We start from the raw sequence: 23729 nt of genomic DNA, 5'->3' as shown, positions 1-23729 counted from the left end.
TGGTGTGTGATGCGCTGGACCCAGTGAGGGCTCCTGACCCTCCACGCGAGGGCTCCTGCCTTGGCTTCTTAGCTCAGAACTCACCATCCCTGCTAGGGCCCGAGCTATATGGCCTGGCCCTGGCAAGGCCCTACCCTGTGCGTCCTGCAGACCTGCTCCAAAGACCGACTACCTGGGTGCAGGCCATTGCACCTGCCTGAGCCCTGTTGCAGCCCAGAGCCTTGAGCTGCGGTCGTTTCCTGGCCCAGGTCAGGCTCGGGCTCCCGGCCCTCATGGGCCCGTCACAGGAGTCAAGGTCCTGGGACACTTTGCCAACACCAGCCTGACGGCAGAACCCTTTGCCAGCCTCCTGGGCAGGCCAGGCCAACACTGCAGCCAGGGGCATGCCCAGCCCTGGCCTTGGGTCTCTGAAGCCACATCTCAGCCACAGTCCGGGGCGCTCTGTCCCTGCTCACCCCTGGGAAGCAGCTGTGGACAGAAGTAGCCTTCTGAGACCTCAGGTCATCCAGGCCAGGGGAATGCAGGAACTATGACCCTGGCTGGGGACAGAGACGGAGCAGGGAGGCAGCCTAGATGGGGCAGTGACTGGAGGTCAGGCAAGTGGCCTGGGCCTCCCACAGAGTGAGGAGGGGGCTGGCATGCCAGGGAGGAGGCAAAACCAGCTCCTCCCCGCCATGCCGGCCTGTCTATCTTCAGCACTTCACTGTAAAAATAAATGGAATCAGCACACGCCAGACATAAAAAAGGGAGGAAAAAAAACCCAAACCGCCCCACACAGACTCCCTTGGCGGGTTTGGGCTGAGGCCTTGGCCTGGGTTACTTGCTGCTGCTTTTCCTGGGAAGCTGCTGGTGCCAAATTTGCATTTACCACAAACAGAGACAACACAATGTCATAATCCTTCTCCTGTCATTCTCCCCTCTCTTCCTCCTCCCACCTCAGACACACACAAGCTAACACAAAATGACGGCTCCCTCGACAGCCTGAATGAGCAAAGCCCTGGATCTGCCTCTTAATTGTTGGCGTTTCTCTCTGGCTGCATGCTCTTTGCCCATCGCCCAACTTGCAGCAGACCACCCACTGCCCCCTCCTTTGTCCCAAATCGCTGCTGACAAATGGCCTGCTAGAGGTGGAAGAACATGCCTGGAAATCATGGGGGGGGAGGCCGGTCTCCGCCTCCCCCAACGCCTCTGCACCCTCACTGCTGGGGTCCCAGCGGCGGACACTGGCTGAATTGGAGGGGACAGAGGGCAGTGATCATGAGTCGGCCCCTGGGACTCTGATCGGGGCCCTGCCCTTCACGCCCCTGCTGCTGCGGGACGCCCAGCGCAGCCCGTCACCCCTCCTCTCCCGGCCATCCTCACGGGCACTGCTCTGAACAGCCCTCGTGCTCCCCTCCCTTCATCGCTCTTCATGGCAGTTTCAAAGCTGCAGCCGCCACTTGAGCAGCTGCGGCCTTTGATGGGGACAAGGCAGTGAAGGCCACCAGGGAGCCCCCTGCCCACGCTGCTCCCGCCCTGCCGCCCCCGCCTCCCCCCCCCACAGCCTGGGCTGGCAGCGTGGCGCCGCGGGGCGCCCAGCGGGCACGCCTCACACCAGAGCAAACTTTCACGACCGGAGGGAGAGGCGCTGCGCACGCCCGGTACCTTTGCAGTAGCGTCCTTCCTGGCACTTGCCCTGGACCCCTCCGACAGAGCGCAACCGGGGAAGGAAAGCAACTCCAGAGTGAGGCTAGGGAAGAGGGAAAGGGAAAGCGGAGAAGGAAAAGGAAAGGGGGGCAGTTTCTTGCCTCAGCCTCCTCGCGGCTCCTCCTGCCCAAGCCGGCAAGTGAAGTCACAGGGCCGGGGCGGTGACATCAGCTGAGCCTCTGACATCACGGCCTCTGCCGGCTCTCACCTCTGCAGGGTGGAGATGGAGGAGCAGCAGGGAGGAGGGGATGGATGGAGGAGGGAGGGGAGCACGGATCCCTCTGGAGAGCGCGTGCCAGTGTGGGGGGGGGCGGGGAGGGGCGGGCGGCTCCTCTCGGAAGGATATGTTTTATCTCTACGTATAGATAGGGGTGATTATGTGTCTATTTATAATTGGCCCCAGAGTGAATGGCTTAAAAGGGGTGACCGCCCACCACAGGCGAGAATCACAGTCACTGCTGTTCTTGGAGCCCATGGGGTCCCAGTGGGACCCTCACAGAGCGCCTACTGTGTGCCTGGGGCTTGGCCCCAGCAGCTCAGGCGGTAGTCACAAAGACCTGGCGAGGTTCAGAGAGGGAAGGGCCTCTCTCGGGCTGCTCAACAGGAAAATGAGCCAGGATTTGAGGCAGGGGCAGGAGAGGGTGGGAAACGCTGGTCAGGGCCAGCCAGACAGCTTCAGCGCCTTTTGAAGCCTCACCAGCTGCTGGAATGAAGCCTTGGGTCTGATAACAGCCCAGACCACCCTCTGCAAAGGTGGGGTTCAGTCGGGGCAGGCAGGGAGGAGCAGCCCCAATCACCCCAAGTCCCATGGCGGCGGGGTGGGGGGGGGCGCACATCAGCAGCAGGAGGCCTGTCCCTCAGGGCATAGCTAGCAGTGCTGGTTCTGATGGGCTGAGTACTAGGCACTCAGACTCCTCCTCTTACTCCATGGCAATCCTGAGAGTAGGTACCAAAGCCCCCTACCAAGATGGGGAAACTGAGGCCCAATACATGATGGGACAAAAGAGGGACCAGGGCCAGATCCTTGGTCCTGCAATGCCCTTGGCCTGAGTCTCCTACTCCATAGTTGCTCAGACTAGCCCCAGCCTCGTGGGGTGCCCCCTGTCCAATGTCCACCTCCTCTGAGGAAACCACGGGTGTCCCAGCCTCTGCCCTCAGATAAGAGACCACACAGCCCACTCTGCTGTGCTCCCTGCAGCTTGAGACCCCAGCCCAGCTGAGGGCTCCTCAGGGGTATACAAACCCCTGGCAAGCACCCTCTTCCCTGGCACCACCGGCATCCAGTCTGCTGACCAATGGCAGCCCCAAACTTGGCACACCATCTGAGCTTCTGGACCCGACATTTGGTGAGGACCTACTAAGCACCAGGCTCCAGATTTTCCATTTCATCCTTCCCGTGTCCAGGATGTCAGGGTGGGATACAGGCTGTCCCCACTGTTGTTAAATACTTCCATTCTTCCTGAGCTCTCCCCAAAGCCCAGAGCTAACGTTCCCACCTCTGTTCTCAGAAATCCCAGCATGCTTTGCACCGATTCTTCCCCCACCTAAGACCTGACATGGTACAGAATTCACACCAGGCACTCAGTAAACCCTTGTAAACTGACTCTACTCACAAAAGATGTGTGTGCCACTGCAAACATCAGCCAGGAAGCCCAGAACAAACACCTTTATCTGGTTCCCTAAACAAACCATGCTCCCTCTTGCCTCCAGGCCTTTGCACATGCTATTCCCTCTGCCTGGAACAACCTCTCACCCCCATCCTCATCCCCACCGCTTCTTCCCTGGTTACATGAGGGGCTCAATGGAGACATCACTTTCTCGCAGAAGTATCTCCTGACCCCAAGTCCAAGTTAGACGACACTTTCCATGTTTTTTCCCCATCACAGCTCCTATTCACAGTGTCCCGGCAAGCAGCAGGAAGCAGTGGAGAAGGATGGGGGCTCTGAGGCAGACTGCCAGGTTCAAATCCCAGCTCCCCAATTTGCTCACTGTGTGACTTTGGACAAGCCTCTTGACCCTTCTAGGTCTGTTTCCTCCTCTGGAATGGGACAGGGGGATAATAACAGCTGTGTCCTTAGGAGGGTCTCACACAGTGCAGACCTTCACCAGACGCCACAGAACTGAACCTGACCTTTCATCTGCCTGTCTCCCTAGCTGGCCTGCTGGATCAACCAAGGACGTGGGTCTCTCTTGTCTTCTGATCCCTGGCGCAATACGTGCACACAGTGGGCATTCAAGAAATATGCACTGAGTCACCTAAGCGAGGTTGGTTAAAACAGTGGATTGGAGAATTTTAATTCACTTTGGCAGGCCCCCACATCAGGCTGTCTGGTTTTAAATCTTGGCTCCACCACTTCCTTCCTGTGTGATCTTGGGCAAGGTACTTAACCTCTCTGAGCCTCATGTTCCACCTGTAAAATGGGGAAAAGAATAGAACCTACCTTATAAGGTTAGTGTAAGATTACATAAGAGAAGGGTGCAAAATGATTAGAGCAATTCAGACTCTTAGCAGGAGGCGGATACGTGTCAGCAGCCATCATTATCTGATCGGGGCCTGCAGGATACCACAGAGGACAGAGGGAAGTCTGCGAGAGGTGGTGGGACCGTGGGAAGGACGTGGGCTTTGGAGGAACAGACGGGGTTCCAACCGTAACCTCACTGAGCCTCAGTGGCCCACTCTTGAAGCAGGGTAACACTCCTGACTTCTCGGAGTTTTTGAGTAGGCAACTGCAGACAGGGAAAATGAAAGTACAGGACCAGGCACTCAGTAAAGAGGCAATAAATGTAGGTTCCCTTCAGTGTTCCCGAACCGTGGGAATACATGCACAGTTATTCAATAAGTTTTCACAAACATTCCAACATGGATGAGGTGGGATCACAAGCCAGGAGCAACAGATGCAGAAAAGAGGCTTTGAAGGAAGGGCGGTTACGGAGAGGCACCACGAAAGGCTTCCTGGAGGAGGTGTGTGAGCTGGGTCAGGAAGGTGGGGGGAAGAGAGGAAGGGAAAAATGCATGGGCAGAAGAGTTGGAGCACCCCAAAGGCAAAGCGTACTTCCGAAGCAGCAACTCACAGGCACACTTGGGTGGAGGGCGCCCAGTCACCTCCGTTTGGCAGCACAGGTTTTGGTAGCATGGTGACTGAGCTGGAAGCCTCCATGAGCACCAAGCCTTTGTGCTGGGCATGTTATTGTCAGGGATGAAGGCCAACAACACAGAGACCAGAGACCAGAACAACCGATATGGAAGGGAAGCTGGAATCATCTGGCCCAACCATTCTAGAAATCTGGAAACTGAGGCCCAGAGAAAGGGACTTGACCAAGATCATATGGTGAGTGGCAGAGCTAAGGCCTCCACTTAGCGTTGTACCCCTTCGTCAGAATTCTTTTAATAATAACAACAGATAATGATACTTAATGTAGGGCTTACTGTGTCTCCCCCTTTCTGCCCCCGGCTTAGCTTTTTAGGAAGATGAACTCATTTGAGCCCACTACTACCTTCTGGTGAGGGACTACCATTCCCCCCATTTTACAGATGAGCAAACTGAGACCCAGAGAAATGAACTGAGGAGCTCAAAGTCTCACTGCTAATAAGCAGAGCCAGGATCAACCCCAGGCTGTCTAGCCTCAGAGTCTTCTGAGCTTTTAACCAACACACCCTACTGCTTCTCATCATAGCAGGCATCCATCCCATCATGCATGCATGCACCCATCTATCCAACCCAGCATGCATGCCTTCATTCAAGCAGTGCTCGTTTGAGCTCCTGCTGTTCCAGGCACCGACGATAAGCAGTGAGTGCACAGACAACCCCACGGAGCCCTGCCCACCTCTCCACGACCCCTGCTGCCTTGCACTGTGCCCGCTGTTTCAGAGATCACTAAAAACCATCCTCCTGAAAAGCCCGGTTTCAAATTTAGCTGCTCAAGACCAGAGACCGATCTACTGCTGGGAAACCACAAACCAACCCCCTTTCAAAGGCCATTATGTCACTTGCTTAGGAAAGGGGGAGTGAAGACGATTGATCCACTTATCAATTTCTGGGCAGAATGGTGAGTTCCATGGAAGTCTGAAGCCTCACTAGCAAAAAAAAAAAAAAGTCCTGCAAATCAGATTTGGAAATGTTTAGTCCATGGGGCTTGAAGCAATTGAGTGAAACAGTACAATGGTGGAGTTCTGCCACCACAAGAGCTTGCAACAAGTCTATCCCCCTGAGCAGAGAGAAGGCAGGCCAGTCGTCTGTGCTGGGCACCCTTTCAGATAGCCCTGGGGGCTCCCAGAAGACCTAGAGCTTCTGCTGATAGCAGAGCGCCTGCTCTGTCCCAGGCCCCCTAAACTGTTTTACCCCAAAAGGTTGGCATGACTATTCCATTCCCCAGATGAGGAAACTGACGCACAGAGAAAGTAAGGCTTGCCCAAGGTCAACAGTCTGGCTAATTCCAAAGACTGTGATCCCCCCTCAACCCTGCCACTTCAGTGCAGCCCTGGGCAGGCCTGTTCCTTCTCTGATTCTCCGTTTCCTCTTCCTTAAAGTGAAGACATTGGGGAATAAAAGCAGCACGCTCCCTTCAAGCCCTGGTATGTGGTGCTTCCCTCTGCTAAGGTTGCAAGGCTGGGGCCAAGGACAGGAAAGAGGACCAGGCAGATGTTCCCCTGACACCACCACCTTCATGTCACCTCTGCCAGTACCTGAAGTTAATCAATAGCCTCAGAGCAGCAGATCTCGCAATACCGTGTTTCCCCGAAAATAAGACCTAGACGGACCATCAGCTCTAATGCGTCTTTTAGAGCAAAACTTAATATAAGATCCAGTCTCATTTTACTATAAGATCGGGTATTATATAAGACCAGGTCTTATATTAATTTTGCTCCAAAAGACGCATTAAAGTTGATGATCCGGCTAGGTCTTATTTTCGGGGAAACACTAGGAATTCACTTCAGGGAGGGGAGGTATTTTTACACCCATTCTACAGATCTAGCTATAGATTCAAATCTGTAAGATAATCAGTGTTCATTGCCTGCCATTCTCACCCCCAACATATTCTGGGAGGTTCCAAATGTCATCTGCTGTGGCCCAAAGAGCCCAGACAAAGCGGGAGGAACTGGGTGGCTGAAATCAGATTATCAGTAGAATTATTAATAATAACCTCCCAAAATCTGCATGGCATGGTTCCACTGACTGTGCAAATGCTCACAGCCTCAGTTTCCTCCTCCATAAAATGGGAATAATGGTAGTTATTCTTCCCTGAGGTGGCAGGACAGAAATCACGCATCCCATTGTACAGATGAGGAAAATGAGGCCTAGAAAGGTGGCAGGAAGTGCAGTGAAGTCACAATGTGAACATGGGTTTGTGACACTGAACATGACAGGCTAAAGGGAGATAAAGGCGTGGGGTTGGGGGGCGGGGTGTTGGGTGGGCTGAGATTCTAAACCAAACACATTTTTATCTACTGGCAGTCCGCCAACGGCCACAAACGGGGTGATCTGCGCGCCTGGGAGCCATCAGGGGCCTGCAGCCTGCCCCGGGCACAGCTGCCGCCCTGGCAGGCCCCCAAAGAGCCCCCCAAAGAATCGCTGCGCTCCCGAGCTTTTTTCCCATTCCAAACATGCCGAAGCCCCGCGGACCCCGGAGGCTGCTACTTAGCGCCAGATTAATCACACTGAATTCTCCATCCAGATATTGCGTGCAGGCCGAACTCCCACCGCTAATCGCCGTAATATTCTCCTCGGCGTGTGCAGGCGGCCGGGGCGATGTTCCAGGAATATTAATTCTCCACAGCCGGCTCGCTCCGCCGCACGCATGCGCCCCCTACACCGCAGGCTGCTGCTCGGGGATTGAGGGCCAGGGGCCCCAGCATGGGCACAGGCAGCCAGCAGGAGGCAGAACCCAGGCAAGCACCCTGCCTCCCTCCCACCCCCCACCCCCGCTGCCCAGCGGCGGGAAGCGGCGGCCCCAAGGCAAAGCTGACGTTTTAATATGAGCCACTACAGGGCTGAAGGTGGCTCATGCCTGCGGTGAGAATCGCCCCACTCACTACTGAGTCTCTCCTCCCAGTTCTGACCCGGAGCCCCCGGCCCCAGGACCTGCAGGAGGCTCAGGGCCCCTGAGAAGCCACACAGCACAGGCCCTCTGATGTCCTTTCAACACAACAGAGCTTTGAGGAAATAGGCAGCTAGGGACCAGCTAATCCCAGCCAAAAAAAAAAAAAAGCACACAAAAAGGAATGAAAATCTTTCATCTGCTCAAAATATAAAAATGTGGGCAGCAAAGAGGACTCAGGTACAGGAAGACCAGCCTCTGCTGTGGGCCTGGCCAGGGCATGGGAGGGGCAAGCCTTTGCTGCCAGAACTCCGAACCCTTGCTTAACACAATGAGGGGACCCTCTCCCACAGTGTGGTCATTAATAAGGGGAGCCCAGGGCAGGTAGGGGCCGGGGTGCTGGGGGCATGGCTTCTAGCTCTGACTGAAGCGTAGGCTGCTTGGTCTGGGAACAAGACACTGGCCTGTCCTCAGGGAGCTACCAGCAAGCCAGCAATTCAAGGTAAACGTTAGCTTCCTGCCCACCCTGCTTCTGAGGCCCCTAGAACAGCACTGGGAAGAGTCTCAACTTCAGGGGCTTTGCCAAGTGACCCCTCTGGCCTTGGTTCAAACTCAGTACAAATAGAGAAACAGTTTTAACAAGTCAGAAACTGAGGCACAGTCTCCAGGCTGTCAGAATTCAAACCTAGGCCCTCTCTTCTTTGGGACTCCATCTCTTCTCTGAAATGATTTTTCAAGTCCTTCCTGCTCTCACATTCTGTCTAACAAGCAAAACATTTGTTGAGCACCTACTGTGTGCCAGGCCCAGGGTTCTACAAATGTAGAAGATTGCTCAAGGAGCTCACAGTCTGGTGGGGAAAAAGATAGGTAAACCAATAACCACTGTCCAGCCTCAGTCCCATGGGAAGGGGCCCTCCCCACGATCTCAGAGGTTAGGGAGGGCTTCCCAGAGGAGGCAGTCACTGAGGAGAAAGGGAAGCGAGGAGAGGGGATCCCTCCAGTGGAGTCTGGACCAGAGTGGAGAGATCAGGCAGAGAACAGCTTTTGTGAGAGGTGCAGGGAAGGCAGCCTCCAGGTGGGGAATCATGGAGAACAGGACAGGTGTGGCTGGCAGTGGACAATGTAGTGGGCAGGTCAGGGCTGGTGCGAGCAGACAGGAGCCCTGGGCCTGGAGTGGATCCAGCACGCTGCGCGAGTCCCTACCTCAGCTGTTCAGGCTGGCCCAGGCCACCGTGGAACACTGAGGATGGGTGTCCCTGGGGTGCACCTGGGTTTCCTCCCTCTTGGCCCAGTGCTCTGACTGGGAGGTAGAGCTAAGAACACCCAAAAAGGTGGCTCTAGCCTACTAAGTGAGCCAAAGGGGCTGCCTGAGGGTTTGGGCTTCAACCCAGTTCCTTTCCTGCACAGATAGATGAAAAGAATCACAGTTCAAACCACAGAGGTGAGAGAGGTAGTTCAAGACCCTGGCCTCTCCGACAGCAATTGGCACCTGTCCAGCCTAAGGGCCCCACAGACCTGCGGTATCTGACCTGGGCAGGTGCCAGGTGCCTCTCACACACTACCCCTCACATAAGTCTCACAAGCATTAGAAAACCATGGGGTTTCACACCCATTTCTCAGATTAGGAAACTGAGGTCTAGTGACAAAAACAAATACTCATGAACCTCCTACATGCTGGGCTCTCTACCCACAGTCTCACAGGAGAAAGCCCACCCAGGTCCCATAGGCAGCAGGAGGCAGCATTTTATGGCTCCCAGATCAGGGCCTGGGTGTTCAGTGTCTTGCCCCCCAGGCCAAGCTGCTCATTCCCGTTCAGAACACGCACATAGGGGAACATTCACACAGGGGTCAGGATACAGTCAAGGAGAGCTTCTTGCTCTCCTTTGTGCTTACATTCCCCAAGCACCAGTTCTGTGCCTTGGATTCAGTTTACAGATGAGAAATCCCAGGCAGAGCTAAGACTCAGCTGGATCCCAGCAGATACTCTGAGACAAGCCAGAGCCCAACCCTGCCCGCAAGAAGGTAACATCCCAGTGTGTCAGCTAACCAAGGTTGGCTATGGGAACCCAGGAGAGTGGGCAGCAAATGAGCCTGGGAAAATCCCAGAAGGCTTCCTGGAGGAGGGTTTGTCTGGTAGCAACCTAGAGGACAAGAAGGACTGTGTGAGCTGCAAAGCGTCACATACGAGACACAGTGCCCTATGACTTTGAGGGAGATAGGGCTCAGGTTTGACTCTCAGCCTCCCTTCCCCCTGGGCCCATTCCAGGCCAGCCCCTCCCCTCCTTTGCACCTCTGTCCTCTGCCTCCAGGGTAGCTCTGCCTGTAGTCCAGTCCCAGTGCAGGCCCAATCCCAGGGAAGTCCTACTGAATGACAGGTGTGACAGGCACGTTTGGTGTGCCCTTGAGCTCCAGATCCCGCACATCCCGCCCCCCACTCAGTTCTGCCCACCAGGAGTGGCAGGGCCTGGGTCTCAGGTTGGGCAGATGGACCAGGGAGTTGGCCCTTTGGGCTTTCCCTAGACTTGGTTCTGGAGAAAGGCAGGAGGCAGGGCATGAAGCCTGGATGAAGCAGGAAGCCTCCTGGTCAGGCCCAAGGCCCTGGAGGAGGTTGACAAGCATCATTCCTGGGCACCCCAACCCCCATCAAGATTCAACAGTTTCAAGGGTTGGCTCCTGGCTCCTCCAGCAGGGAATAAAACCAGGTCTGGGCCCAGTCTCCCCACTCCTGGCTGAGACCGAGCAAACTACTTTCCTGCTCCAAGCCTCAGTCTGCTCATCCCAAACACCAACTGGCCACACCTATCTCTCAAGGTCATTGTAAGGATTTGAGGAACGAGTTGTCTCAAAGGGAGTGACAAACAGAAGGGGTGTTGGCTCCTTCCCTAGGGCTGGGCATTTAGAGATCCGAGCAAACAAAACCAGGTCCTCTCCTGTACAAGGGAATTCATTTACCTCCTTTATTGCTCGTTACAGCCTGGAGAAGGAGGGACTACTGTTCTAATTTCACAGGTGAGAATCTGAGGGCAGGCAGGTGAGGAGGTTGTCCAATGTCACAGGGCTGCGAGTCCCAGGTGTGCCTTGCCTGACTCTGTAAGTGGGTGCTTTTGGGCTACGGGGAGGAGTGGGCAGGAAGGAAGACTAGGCACCCTGAATCAGCCCACTGGCCAATGACAGCCCCAGGGTAGTCGCGCCCCAAACTCCAAACCCCAGATCAGGAAGAAAAGAGCCCCCATCCCCTGCCTCCCTGAGCCTGCAGCCATCTTGGGCCCTGGCAGGGTTTTGCTTCGAAAGCCAGGAGCCTGATCAGACCAACCAGCTCTAGATTGAAAGCCCGGAAAGCTAGGAAGTGGAAACATCCTGCAGGACAGGCCTCCTGGTGGGGAGTCACTGCTGGCCAGTCTCACACGCCACACCTGCAGTGCGGTGCAGTAAGCAGCACAAACGCTGGCAGGCACCTGCCAATCTCAACACACACCCCCACCCCAGCCCCCGCTCCCAGAGGACAGATAATTCTCTTGCTCCCCCAGCCTGACAAAATAACTAATGCTAACTCAATAAAGTCCCCCTTGAAGGTTTTTAATTACCAGACTGTGCGGAAGACTAAAGACTCGGCAGCAGGAGGGAGGCCAGGGGAGGTTGACGGAGGTCCCCAAGGCTGAGGCAGGGAAACGGCATCCCTTCCAGCTCAGGGAGAGGGCAGGGCCAGGCCGCTGCTGTCCAGGGTGCTGGTCCTGGCGGTCACAAGGATTTAGGATTCATGTTGGCAACAGCGGCCACTGATGGAGGCCAGGCAAGGCTCCCGGCAGGGTCTTGAAGGAGGTTATCTCATGTAAGCCTCACAGCCAATCCCAAGGTGGAAGCTGATGTCCCTACCCTACAGATGAGGAAATGAGGCTCAGGAGGGCAGTGAGGTGCTGTGGTCACACAGCAAGCCTGGATTGTCCGGCTATATCTGGTGTCAGGAAGGGTGCCTGGCTGCCTGCTGCAGGAAATTCAAACCAGGGACGTGGTTCAATGGAGGGTCTGAGGGCACAGCAAGGACCCTCAGGCAAAGGCCTAATGGTGTGCAATGGTTTCTAAACACTGAAATGTGCTGGCCCGATGGAGGCTGCCTCAGGAGACCTAAAGGCAGGAGCAGCCCAGCTGGGGCCTGCCTGAGACACCTCCAGCAAGGGGCAATGGGGCTCCGAGGCGCCCATGATGAACCCCCACTGCCACTGAGGGAGATGACAGGGGAGGGGAAGGCATCCCAAGAGAGGGGTGACACAGCCTAGTACCCTAGCCAAGACTCCTCATCCTTGCCCGGCGCTTCCTCCTGGACTGAAGGAAAAGATAGTAACACCTGAAGTGACAGGCATGGCTGCCTCTGGCCCAGAACAAGCCCAAACTCCATCCTACCCTCCGTGAGCTAGTCCTGCTCTCATTGGCCTCACTCACTCCACACTTTCTGAACCAGGTGCCTTCCTTCTGCTCCCTCCAACTTGCCAAACCTGCTCCTGCCTCAGGACCTTTGCCCTGGCTGTTCCCTCTCCCTGGAACACTCTTCCCTTACGTTTCTACACAACTGGTTCGTGTCCCTCAGGTCACAGCCCTAATGGCACCTCCTCAGAGAAGCCTTCCTGAAACCCCCAACTGCAGCCTTCTCTGGCAAAGGCACAGAGCAGGTGCCCGCAGAAACGCTGTGCAGCCTTCAGCTCCAGCTCACACATCCATCCCCTCCTCCAGGCAGCTTTCCTGTATCTCAGGCAGAGTGACTGGCTCCCCCACAAAGTATAGACCGCCCTCCACACTCGGACACTAGACAACACTGAGTTGTGGACTCCTGAAACCAGTCTGCTGGGGTTCAAATCCCGCCTTAGCCACCTATTAGCTGTACGAACTTCTCTGAATCTGTTTCCTCATCTATAAAACGTGGGCAAGTCCTCTATTTGCAGGGGACTCGGAACAGCGCCTGGTGAGTGCTTGGTGTTGCCTAGCAACATCACCACCACCATCAGCCCATCCTCCCCACACCAGCAGGCCTCAGCTAACTGCATGCTGCATGCTTTGCCCCCAGCACAGGCCCTGGACACGTGAGCACTCAGTGAGCACTGATGAAATGTCTCACTGAGAGACATGCCATGGACGTATAAATGGCTCCATTTCCTAGATGAGGAAAGAGAGGCTGTGGGAGGTGCAGTGCTATTCTGTGGACTCACTGCCCCAGCCATGCTCTTTTCGCTGCTGCTTCTGCAAATCTGCTCTCCTCTTGCCAGCTCTGCGGAGATGCCAACTTGGGGGGGCGGTGCTGAGGGCCTGTGCAGCTGCGCCTGGCTCCCAAGGGCTGTGGGGCGCGGCTGGACATGCAGCCTTGCCTGGAGGCTCCTGGCTGGGATCACAGCCCTGCAGCGTTCGAGCTGCTGCCCACCAGCCAGCCCCCTGGCATCAGGCCCGGGCTGCCAGCCAGCCGGGAGAGAAGGCAGCTTGGCTGGCAGCCAACTCCCAGTGCCTGAGCTGTCAGCTGGGAGGCAGGCCAGGCAGGGCCGAGACCCCTGCCCCAGAACGGGGCCCTGGCCAGGCCACTGGGACAGGGCCAAGCCTCTCACGGCCACCACAGTTACAAGGGGGCCCTGTGAATCCAGCCCCAACTAAGGCTCAGGGCCGTAAGCTCGCCGGGTGGGGACCCAGAAGGGCGCATCCTCACTTATCCAGCTCAGCTTTTCATTACTGTGGAAGCAGCCGTGGAGCAGGGGGAATTTTCAAGTCAAATAATAATAAAAACAGCAACAACTCCAGCTGACATTTAGCAAGCACTTGGTCCATGCCAGGTGTTTTATATGCTACTGCACTGACTTCTCCCAAAGTGAGATGCGATTATCCTCCTCCCTCTACAGATGTGGCAACTGAGCTCAGAGAGGTGCAGCAACTCACCCAGAAACCACACAGCAAGCTGGAGAAGAACTCAGATTTTGAACTCTGGTTCCAGAACCTGTGTCCCATATCTCCACTCCACTGGTTTAGGCAGGCCTAGTTGCCCACAATGGATGGCCCAGCTGGGTGGCCTCAGGCAAGGAAGGCATCCATCTGTAAAATGGGCACTATCAGAGTACCACACTGTAGAGCTGACCAGAGGCTAAAGACAGAAAAATGGGCCTGGGCCAGGACATGTTCCTAAATATGGCTAAGGGTTGGTCATATTCATCGAACTGCAGGAATGGCCCCAGGAGGAGAAGGCCCATCTCATCAGAGCCTCTGCCAGCTTTCCTCACCCCCACAACCTCCTGAGCACCCTCCATGGGCACAGCTGGGCCAGAGAGGGCAGGCACTGCGCGGTTCCTAGAGCCAACCATGAAAGCCCCTTGAGGCCGACCCTGCAGCTGCCCCTTTGTAATCGACTCCCCCCGCACCTACACAAAGTAAACTCAGGGGGAAAGGCCCGAGTCAGGCCTGGGCCAAGGGGTTCAGACGAATGTGTGCAGGGTCATCTAGTGAGGATCTCTCTTGCCTCTGGGTCCAGGGAAAGACTCAGGGTCCCTGTCCCCCCACCAGCTGGGACCATCAGGCAGGGGCCACCGTTTCTGGTTCAAGGTCTCACAGAACAGGCACTGGTGAACGTGTGCCAGGTTCACGGCTGGGCCACTGGGGTGCAAGGGCGACCACTCAGCCCAGCTTCTTACCTTTGTACAAAGTGCTGGAGTTTTGTTTGTTTGTTTTTAACATTTCTATTCTCATTCAATTTAAAACAGGCCTGTGGGAGAGAAAGTATTGCCATCGTCCCCATTTCCCAAGTGGCACTGAGGCTTTGAGGAGGGAATCTGGGCAGATGCCAGGAGCAGGCACTCCTGCTGACTCCACAATGGGAGGGACGGCTGGCAAAGCTCCATTGGCATCCCTGAAGTCCACCCTGTGCCGTCTCGCCCAGACACCCAGGCAGCAAAAGGTACCCTGACCCAGGTGAGGGGTAGGGGTGGCAGAGGAGGGTCTGAGCTCCAGCCCTGCTGTGTGGCTCTCCGAGTCTGGGCTCCTCACCTGTGCAGTGATGGAGAACAGATGACCCCCTCACTGCCCCTGCGAAGGGGCTGGGCACACAGTGGGCCCACTGGCTGGCTGGCACAATTACAGTTTTGCCCTAATTGCTTCTATCTCGCCACTTGCCTTTCATGGACACGCCTGCCAGGAGGACAAATTTAACCACAGAAAGTAGAGCAGGGACAGGCCAGCGCCTGGGGGCTGGCCGGCGGGTGCCCCTCTCCGACAGCACAGAGCACCCTCCTCAGGCCAGTCCAGAACCCGCCAGCCCACTGGCACAGAGGAGGCCACCGCTGGTGTATTCTCAGCTTCAGTAACGGTGGACCAGTGCACTGAGCACTGAATCTCAGACACCAAGGGTTTCCACACCCAGGGCCTGCCCTCTGGGGGTTGGGGGTAATGGAAGCTGGAAGAGGTTCAGCCTTTTGAAGGCTTGGGAGGGACAGGAGGGGGTGGTGGAAAAAGGGCAAGGGCCCCCCCCCCCCAGGATCCAAGGGAACATTTATTCAGTAGGATCACCTCCCTCTCCTGATGGGGGGCAGGCAAAAGTGCGGGACCCTGCCGGGGGTGGGGCCCGAGGGGTCCTTCCCCAGCCCCTCTCCTCCCCTCTGCCCAGCCCCCTCAGGTGCCATTTGCCTCTCACAAACCAGCCTCTGCTCTCTGCACTGCCCACTCCTACATTCCTTATCTCCCCCACATCTCTCCCTCCCAGCCTACGCTCCCCTACCCCTCCCTTCTGCCAGTGGATCTCCAATGCCCCAGGCCTCAGTTTACCCCCAGGACAAAAAGGCCTTGCAGCCTTGAACTGGGCAGTCTTGGCCACAAGGCCTCATGAATAACACATGCTGGCAGTGGCAGGTCACCCAGAAACACGTAAGACTTTATCCACAGTGGACACAACCCCCACTGGTCACCAGTAACAACTCTTCTCTTTCTCTCCAGCCCTCTGCTCCTCTTCCCCCATGGCAGCCCCCTCCCCAAAATTTGAACCTCCTGGGGTGGCCTGGCCAGGCCTGTCACCAGGCCAGGTATGTAATATCAGGAGTGCAGGGCAATCAGCAAATACTTGAAGGAGGGGGACGAGAGAACAGCAGAAGAGGAGGAAATGGAGGGGCAGGGAGAGGAGGGGGAGGAGAGATAGGGGGAGGAGGGGAGAAGGGGGAGGAGGATGGGAGAAAAGAGAAAGGGGTAGGAGGGAAAAATGAAAGGGGTAGGGGGAGGAAAGGAGAGAATGAAGGGAAGGGGAGGGGAGGGGGTAGAGAATAGAGGAGGAGGGGAGGGGGGAGGGGCGCCCTGAAACCTGCGCAACATCAAAGCCTTCCCAGCCTCCCAGCCGCAGAGCACAGTCACGTGCCATGGCCTCGTTCCTTCGCTGGGAAAAGCCGCTGGGCCTGGGGCTGCTGAAGGAATTTTAAATTGAGGCAGATTGCCTGGAATATTGGGGGGTGGGGGGTGCAATCGGAGAGCTTTATCTCAAGGCAGGCTTGGAAACCTTTCCCTCCAAGGAGAGTGTCAGGGCAGCAGGGGCCTCTCTGGTCAGCCGCTGGGCAGATGGCCAAAGTGGGGACCATCCAGCTACTCCCAGCAGTTAGCTGGTGGGAGGCTTGTGGCAGGGCCAGCCCCTTCCCCTTACCAAGAGAAGCCAGAAATCTGGATTTTTATGTGAATGCTTCTTCTTTTTAATATTGGCTCAAGTGAAAGAGAAAAAAAATACACGTGGACCAAATGGAGCATGTCCTGATTTGGGTCCAGGACCTTGGTCTGATGCGCTCCAACCTACTTGTATCACAGGTGGGGAAACTGAGGCCCAAAAAAGAAGGTACTTTTTCAAGGTCACACGGTGGACACCCAGGGGTGAGGGCTAGAATTTGGGGATGTCAGGACTCCCAGGCTGGAACCTCGGGGGTCAGGCCAGCCTGAGTGTCCCAGAGCCCAAGGGGCAGACAGCTGTGATTGATGGAGGAAGGGGTAGTGAAAGGGTTTCAGAACCCTACGAGGTCCAGCCCAGGCCAGTGCGCCCACCACTCAGCCCGCCTCCTCTTCCTGAACCAACCCACTCCTGCCTCTCCGCCTTTGCTCCGCCCATTCTCCCTGCCCACTTCTTAATGCCATCCTGACCCATCCTCCAAGGCCTCTGCCCCCTGAGGCCCAGCCTCAGAAGTTAGTCATTCACTCAACATTCTTTCTGCTGCCCGCTCCTACCAGACCTGTCCTGGCCCCACCCACAAATAAGGTCAGGACAGGGGAGAGAGGTAGGATTTCCAAGGAGGGAGCAGCTGCCTCTATGGGGCTCTCCCCAAAGGACGGCACCAAGGCAGAAGACAGAGAATTCTGGGCAGAGCGCCCAGCATCTATGTTCAGTTGGGGGTAGGAGTAAATGACTGCTGATGGATAGAGAAGTGGGTGGGAGGTGAATGTGTGGAACCCCAAAAACCAGACTCAGAAGCTTGGGTACTGGGGAGCCCTAGACGTGTCTGAACAGGAGAGAGGTTGGCTCAGATCTTCGCTGTGGGGGTCTCAGGAGTGCGGCTGGAAGTGCTGCTCCGGGCGCCTTCGCTCCTCCATTTGTTCACATGACAAGTATTTGCTGAGCACTTACTCTGTACCAGGCCCCAGGCAGAGGAGGTGCCTGCCCTCTGGTGGAGGGGGAGCAAATGTGAACGCAAGCCACAAGGTGGGAGGCTGTGACTGGGGTGACTGGGGCCCGGACTGGGGCGGGGCGGTGGACGGGGTCTGAGCTGACGTGGTCCCTCCAGGTAGGAACCCCCCTGCAAGGTGGGGGCAGGAGCCACAGAGGGCAGCAGAGGAACAGGACTGTGCCCAGAGATAAGAGGTGCGGGGTGGGGGGGAGTTCAGTAGGAACAGTGGTTCAGCAAGCCGAGGGGTGGGCAGGAGCCAGGTGAAGGTGACAGCTTGACTTTATCCCGAGGGCAATGGGGGGGGTGACGGAGAGAGGCACCGATGCTTGTGGGGTGGGACCTGGCGACACACCTGGGGTCTCCGGGGCTGTCATGATGGAGGCACTTCCTTTCTATCTGCAGAACCCCAGCACATGAGCAGCTGTTCCCTCAGACAGACTTCAGTTCCAGCCAAGGAAGAACTTTCTAGTATGCAGAGCCCCTAGCCTGGGCAGCCACATGAGCTGGTGTGAGCAAGTCTCAGGTGGACAGGCCCAAAGTCTGGGCCCAGGGCTCCCAACTACCGCTGGATGACCTCAGACAGGTCCCTCAACCTGAGCCCCCACCCCCAGAAGAAACACCCTGGGAGAAGAACTGTTGGGGGACCCAGAGAGAAGCCTGCAATGGACCTAGCTTGGTGCTGAGCCCAGCCCCGGAGCTGGCATGAGAGGGGCAGCTGGGAAAGGGGCCATCCTGGGGTAGCTGGGAGGTACCCCTCACTGAGCAGGAACCTTGATGCTACTGATAACAACACTATAAAGCGTTATGAGCCCATTCTACAAATGAGGAAACTGAGGCCAGAGCAGTGAGGAGTGGAAGAGGCTGGTGGAGACCACAGCCTTTTTTGGAAGGGTCAGTGTTTTTGGAAGGGACGCTCCCAGGGAGGGGCTGCTCTGGGATAAAGCCAAAGGTCTCTGGGGAGAGGGTCCAGAGAGTGGTGGCTTTCTCTCCCAGTCTTGGCCACGGACAGCTGAGGGGAAAACTACCTGGCACTCCCATTCTTGGCTAGGTGCCCAGCCCTGGGGCAGGTGTATGGGGAGTGGGACTCAGGAAACCCATCACTATCCTTAAAGAGCTCCCATAGAGAGGATGCTTTACCAAGGTCACCAGCCAGTGAGAGGCAGAGCCAGGCACAGCCCTCTGCTCCCAGCTCTCTGACTGGTGGGATTCCTGATGTCTCACGTGGGGCGGGGGGACGAGGAAGAGGAAAGGAAAAAGGAAGGAAGGAAACTGGCATTGCCTGTGGTCCTGCCCCAGCCGGGCTCATCCAGGACACCTCCCATCATACTAAAGCCAAGGAGCACACAGCACCCTCCCGCCCTGTCCTTCTGGAATGACTTCTTTACTGGGAGCTCCTCCAGCACTGGGGCCTCATTTGGTTCAACCCCAGCCTGGAGCCCTGCACACAGTAGGGGTTTAGTAAACACCAGGGTGAATTATTCATAAAAACCACCCTGTGCCAAGTTCTGCACTAGGGACCTAACAGGGGGATGGGTGTTATTCACACTATTGTAAACAAAGAAACAGAGGCTCAGAGAGGTCCAGAGGTCCAGACCCTCGCCCTTGGTCCTACAGAAACAGTTAATGCTAGCAAACAGAGCGTTTGCTCAGTGCACAGCAGAAATCCAAGCACCTTGCAGGATGCGCTCATTTAGGCTTCAGGTATTACCTTCTCCCCATTTTCCAGATGTGGACCTGGACACACAGAGAATTTAAGTAACTTGCCTGATAAGCACTAGAACTGGAATTCAATCCCAAGCTGTCTGGTCCCAAGGCACACCTTTAACCACCGTTCCCCACGATAAGCCTCCAAGTGAGGGAGAAAGCGGAACTCGCTGGCCTGTGGATGAGAGGTATGCACAGCTTGGAAGAGTCTCAGGCCAAAGGGAGGTGGAAGAGGAAGAGGAGGGGGTGGAGGGGGCAGGGGAGGGGAGAGGGAATAGTAACGAGGAGGGGGATGAGGGGGAGAGAGGGAGGAGGAGGAAAGAGACAAGGGTAAACGGGTGAGGGAGGAGGGGAAAAGGAGAAAGGGAAGGGGGAAGGAGAGGAAAGTGAGGAGGGGCCTGGCAAACCACATTCCAGTCTCGCTGGGGCCAAGGCCAGCAGTGCCAGGGAAGGTCTGCCCAGTCCCAGGGCTGCAAGAACATCAAAGCTGGTTCCCAGCCAACCCCAAGGTAGCGTCCTTTGAGGTTTGGCAGAGATGGGGCCATATTTCAGTCTGATACAAAGCAGGCTGCGCCCCACCCCCTCCGGCCCGAGATCCCCATCTGGGTTGTCTACTTAATACCCCATTACAGGAGAAAATATACAGCCAGCTCTGGCCGGCCTCCGCTGCCCATGCCTCCCTCCAAAAAGATCAAAGCTGGGCTAGATGCCTGCCCAGAAATTCCGTAAGCTGAACGCAGGATGGGGGAGAGGCAGGTAAAGCCCAACACGTGGGTGGGAAGCGGGGAAGCCAGGCAGGTGCGGTGAGAACAGGCTTCCAGGTGGGGGCTGGGATGGCTGGGGCAGGAGCCTAGCCGGAGGGGTGAGCCCTGGGTTTGGGATGCTTACTTGCCCCACAACCCCTCCACTCCCGGTAGAGTGCTCCCAAGTCACCGTTCCCTTGGCTCGCAAAGCCTGTTGCACTTGATGCCCACAACTCCCCTCTGAGATCTTCCCTGGCCCCACTGCCAGCCCTGTGAGGCCGGTGATGGCAGTGGGACAATCTGTGTCTATTGTCATTGGCACTTCACAGCTGCAGGCCTGCAGCGTGCCAGGTAGACACCCCAATGAACATTTAAGTCACAACAACACTGTGACTTGGGCAGTCATCTCGTTGGAAACTGAGGCAAAGGAGGTAGGGGACTTGCCCAGGGTGGTGAGTAGCCGTGGGTTTTGCTATCCAGTGTCCACTCCTCCACACTGAACCACTCGACTTCCACTGGGGAACTCCCCCACTTTAGGATGGTCTTGGTGGGATGAGAACCAGGTGTCTGTCTCCCCCGGGGAAGCTGACAGCCCTACTGTGGGGGCGGGTACTGGACCCTCTTCCAGGCTGAGGATTGGGTTCCATGGAGTCCCCAGCTTACCTGACCCTGGGTTCCACCAGTGGCCCCATGGGATAGGGTCTGTTTGTCTCCATGGCTTGTGCTCTTTCCAAACCAGGAAATAGGTTCAGAGAGGCTCAGAGACCTACAGAAGATGTGCAGCCGTGGGGAGCTCTGGGCACACAGCAGACCCTCTTCCTGGTCACCCAGCAGGGAGGGAGAGCAAGAGCTGGCTGCACACCCTATGGGTCTCCCCGAACCAGTGCAGTCCCACAAGCACTGAAACAACCAGAGCAAAGGTCAGCCTGGCTCCTCCAGCGCTGTCTCCTGGACCCTACGGTTGCAGGCGAGAATAAGTTCATGAGCTGGTCCAATTCCCTAATTCATACTAGGCAGTGACTGACTCCTTCCTCGTGACGAGGACCTCCTCCCCCTAAAAGTGCTCTTCCTCCTGTATCTCCCTGCCTCCTTCTCAAAACATGGCACTGTCATCCACCTGGGGCCAGACACCTGGGGAACTCCCACCCTCCCAAACCCCGGCATCCTTCCTGGTCTTCCTATGTGCCCCCCCACGCTCCTCAATGGCCATCCCATCAGTCTCTCTAAACTGCACATCTAACCAACTCTCTCCCAACTCCTTGCCTGGACGGACACCTGGCTCACTCACCCCTGAAGTCACCCCTTATTTCCCTGACATCTATGGGGTGAACAGATGCATGAAGTCCCTGGTCCTTGGCACGTTGTTCCAGCATCAGGGAATCTCTGTCCCATCACCCCCACCCATCCCTCCAGATCCTGTGCTCCCCAGACAGCCCATCCTCTGGTCTCCACACCCCTCAGCCTGACAGTGACCTGGGCCTGGTGTCATCACTGGTGTGCGACCTGCCTCCCCACGGCTGGGAGCTCCCCAAGGCCCGGATGGTGTCTGCCCCTCATCGACCCCCACCTGTCCATCCCCACGTGGGGCTTGGCTCTCGGAGGCACTCAGCTGAAAGGCAGGAAGAGCCTCTCAGGAAAGATACTCATGGCACGGGCAGCTCCATACTCAGTCCACCAGGAATCAGATGCAGACGCAGGGGCGATCCCGGGCGCTCAGAGACTTCTGTCCCTTCACTCATCACCGAAGGCTGACCCTGGCAGTTTCCCCACCCCTACCTGCCCTCCCCACTGGGGGTAGCGCAGAAAGCAGAAGGCGAATCAAGCAATTTTCCAGACCTAGTGGGGCACGGCAAGCCAATTTGAACACGGAATAAACCTCTGGCCTCGGCGAGAGGGCACAGCACACAGTGTGAGCACAGTGGCTGCCGCACCCCACAGCCACCCCCCACCTGGAGCCAGAGCTCCGCTGGCCCGAGATGCCGCGCACGGCTGCCAATTCCCCAGCTCAGCAGAAAGCCTCCATTTTGCAGGGAGAAATTAATGAAAGGGAGAAGCCTGGGAAATTACGAGTTGCCACCTGCAATTTCTCCTTCTAAAGAAAGTGGCGCGATGGCTGATTACAGCAGCAGCCGCCCTGCCAGGCTGGGCCAGCAGCTGAGGACCTCGTCTGCCTGCTAGAAGACAGGTGGGAAGCAGTGGGGGGGACTTAGGCACCCCTCCGAGGCACCTCCCAACTGGGGAAACCTCCAGCTTCCTTAGCCCTCCATTACCGTTTATCAACAAGCAGTCAGCGGGCCTCTTGTGACCTGAGGAACCCCATAGATTAAGTCATGAGACACCCCCCACCTCCTCACCCTCGGGTGCTGGGTTCTTCATAGACTGGTGGGAGAATTAGGGAAATGGCGCTGACGGGGCTTCAGCCACACCTGGCGCTGTGCTGGATGATTTCATCTCGTGAGTCTGCAGCGCCACGGGAACGGGGTTTTGGAACCATTTCACAGACCAGGAAATACGGAGGCCCGGAGAGCAACACTTGTCCAAGGCCGATGGTGAGACAGAGTTGGGGCTGGGTGCCACCCTAAGCCATTTGATGGCGATGGTGGGGCTGTCAACAACACACGGCTGCCCCTGAGATGAGCTGAGGCAGGACAGTCACATAGGACACTCACTGCAGTAGCTACGACTTGCTCTGACCGGTGGCACAGTTGTCAAGTCACTGCGGTCCTCCCTCCTGAACCAGGAGGGCAGAACCTGGCCTGGTCACCACCTCAAGTCTCTCCTTCAGTAATCAAACCAAGTTCCTCGACTCCCAGACTGCCATCTGCACTAAGGGCTGGGCCAGTGGACAGCTGGGAAGGAAGGGTGCCTTCAGAGCCACTGCTCTGGGTTCCACTGCCCCCCCTCATCTGACAGGAGCCAGACCACTCCTCCCTTCCAATAGCCCACAGGTCTCCAGCTCCCTCAGATCTCAGCCCTCCCCAGAACTACATGAATTCAGACTAAGGTGTGAATGACTGATACCAGCTTTATCTCCTCCTCTAGGGTTTATGCATTGAGGCACCACACTTGACTTCCCAACTGTGAGGATGGTAATTCACAGGGGTGAAGTGCTGAGTGAAGAGCCCCCTAGGGCAAGAATCTGGATACCTGGCTGGCCCTTGCACCAAGCATCCAAGACAATGGAATGCAACGACCCCAGGGGAAGCCCAGGCCTGCTGGGCCAGCCCATCCTCCTTTAGCTGTGTGTCTTCTGGTAAACCCCATGGCCTCTCTGAGCCTCAGTGTCCTTACACTCTCCCCTCCCCAGTGGTGTGACCCCAGGCAAGTCCCTTAGCCTCCTGGGGCTCCAGCTTGGAAAGCCAGGAGGCAGCCTGCTGTAGTATCCTTCAGAAGGCAAACTTTGAAGCACCGCTATCTCCCAGCTCCAAGGCCCTGGCCATATATTATTATAATGGCCTTGGCCAATAGGGGCGCAGGCTATTAGAATGAGTTAAGACCAGATTAATCTGCTTAAAAAAATATGCCTGGTTTTTACGCTGTGTATTCCCTCCTAACAACTCAGGCTCCTAGCAGGCCATTATCTCGTTTTATCGTTAATTCAATTCCATAAACATGTATTAAGTGTCTATTATGTGCAGGGCCCTGGTATGGTAGCTGGGGGGGGGGGTGAGGGAACTATGGGGGGGGCGTCCCTAGCTCTTAAGGTGCCTACAGTCAGGTAGGGGACCCACCTGACCCTAAGACCTCACTACTAGGACATAAAGCAAGTGAGCTGGCGCTCAGAGGAGGGAGACACTCACTAGCCTGGAGGATCTGGGAGTGCTTCCTGGAGGAGGGGGCCCATGAAAACTGGAATTGGAGACAGTAACATGTGACATGGACAGAGGACCTACTATGTGCCAGGTATTGTTTT

At 56.5% G+C, this 23729-nt stretch overlaps 1 protein-coding gene across 3 annotated transcripts in view; it reads right to left on the bottom strand.

Annotated features, from left to right (window-relative positions):
• TCF20 (transcription factor 20) overlaps positions 1 to 23729 on the bottom strand; it is a 160602-nt gene that overhangs the window by 104337 nt on the left and 32536 nt on the right. For 2 of the 3 annotated variants that reach the window (XM_081060126.1, XM_081060127.1), the window contains exon 1: positions 1645 to 1826. The exons of the other annotated variant lie outside the window; for it this stretch is intronic. The gene's annotated coding sequence lies outside the window, so the exon portion shown is untranslated. Of the gene's footprint in view, positions 1 to 1644; positions 1827 to 23729 lie in introns of those variants that run through there. 3 annotated transcript variants of the gene reach the window in all.

The sequence above is a fragment of the Rhinolophus hipposideros genome (genome assembly GCF_964194185.1).
Source record: "Rhinolophus hipposideros genome assembly, chromosome: 9".
NCBI lineage: Eukaryota > Metazoa > Chordata > Mammalia > Chiroptera > Rhinolophidae > Rhinolophus > Rhinolophus hipposideros.
The sequence above is the reverse complement of the archived record's forward strand: the minus strand, read 5'-3'. Positions and strand labels throughout refer to the sequence as shown.